Source organism: Tachyglossus aculeatus, chromosome 3 (genome assembly GCF_015852505.1).
Source record: "Tachyglossus aculeatus isolate mTacAcu1 chromosome 3, mTacAcu1.pri, whole genome shotgun sequence".
Lineage (NCBI taxonomy): Eukaryota > Metazoa > Chordata > Mammalia > Monotremata > Tachyglossidae > Tachyglossus > Tachyglossus aculeatus.
In genome coordinates this window covers 12413596-12415045 of record NC_052068.1, presented here as the reverse complement: position 1 = coordinate 12415045, position 1450 = coordinate 12413596, and the positions used below count along the sequence as shown (strand labels likewise).

The 1450-nt window shown below is 45.7% G+C and overlaps 1 non-coding gene across 1 annotated transcript; it reads right to left on the bottom strand.

The window, feature by feature from the left end:
* Positions 1-811: 811 nt before the first annotated feature.
* On the bottom strand, positions 812-949 carry LOC119926165. The gene has a single exon (XR_005450066.1). It is a non-coding gene; the product is annotated as a small nucleolar RNA SNORA7 (small nucleolar RNA).
* Between the last annotated feature and the right edge of the window lie 501 nt (positions 950-1450).

Sequence of the window (1450 nt, the reverse complement as noted above, 5' to 3'; positions counted from 1 at the left end):
CTGCTGTGTGACCTTGGGAAAGTCACTTCACTTCTCAGTGCCTCAGTTACTCACCGGTAAAATGGAGAATGAAACTTTGAGCTACACGTGGGACAGGGACTGTAACTAACCTGATTTGCTGGTATCCACCCCAACGCTTAGTACAGTGCCCGGTACATAGTAAGCACTTAACAAATATCATAATTATTATTGTTAGAGGTGGCAGTTGAAGCCATGAGAGCAAATGAGATCTCTGAGGGAGTGGGTGTAGATAGAGAATAGTAGGGGACCCAGAACCTAACCTTGAAGGACCCCCGCAGTTTGGGGGTGGGAGGCAGAGGAGAAGCCGGTGAAAGAGACTGAGAATAGGCATCCCAAGGATGAGGGGAGCCAGGAAATGACAGTGTCAGTGAAGCCGAGGTTGGAACATGCTTCCAGGAGAAGTGAGTGGTCGACAGCGTCAAAGGCAACTGAGAGTTCGAGAAGGATTAGGATGGAGTAGAGGCTGTTGGATTTGAGAGGGAGATCACTGGTGACCTTTGAGAGGGCAGTTTCTGTGGAGAAACCAAACTGGAGCAGGTCAAGTCCTCAATTAAAAGAGAGGAACTTGAGTCAGAGAGTGTAGACAAGTCACTCAAGGAGTTTGGCTAGGAATGGTAGGAGGGAGGTGGGGTGGTAACTGGAGGGAACTGTGAAGTTCTGTTAGTGGATCTATAGTTTTCTTCATAAAAATCCAGATGTGTTTTATCACTGCCCCCTTCCACACAGTAAACTTGAGTCTCCGCCCTCGACTCTCTCCTGTGTCGCTGCTGCCTGGCACTGGTGAGTTTTGACTTGTAGCAGATTGCCTTCCACTAACTAGCCACTGGCCAAGCTAGGAATGGAATGGGCATGGCTCTGCTTGACTCTCCCTCCCATAGTCGAGACTGGTAGGGTGCTGGAAACTCCCCAGATGCGACCGTGAGAGGGGTTGATCAGCATAGTAACCGTTTTTTATGGAGAAGAAAGGGCAGATTCCAGAGTTGTTGTGAAGGTAACAACTGATAGGATTTGGTGACAGACTGAATATGTGGGTCGAGAATACTGCAAAGACAAGCGTGCCAGACATACATTGATATAAATCACAAGTTGATATATGCATAAGTGTTGAAGGGTGGGGTGAAAATTAAAAGGCTTAAAGATTACAGACCCAAGTGGTTAGGCATCACAGAAGTGAAGGCAAATTGGAGAAGTGATGCTGAAGGGGAGGCAAATAGGAATTTGCAACCACAAAATCACTTTTTGTCGCAAAATTTAAGAAAATCACCATAAAGACTTTCCACAAACTTTCACCAAATTACTAGCTTCAGTTTCATTTAAGGAAGTTATAACTGGGCTACACCCTGTGGGATTGAAAATGAACAATCAATAAATTAACTTATACATATATACATGAATACTGTAGGGCTGAGGGTGGGGTGAAGATCAAGTG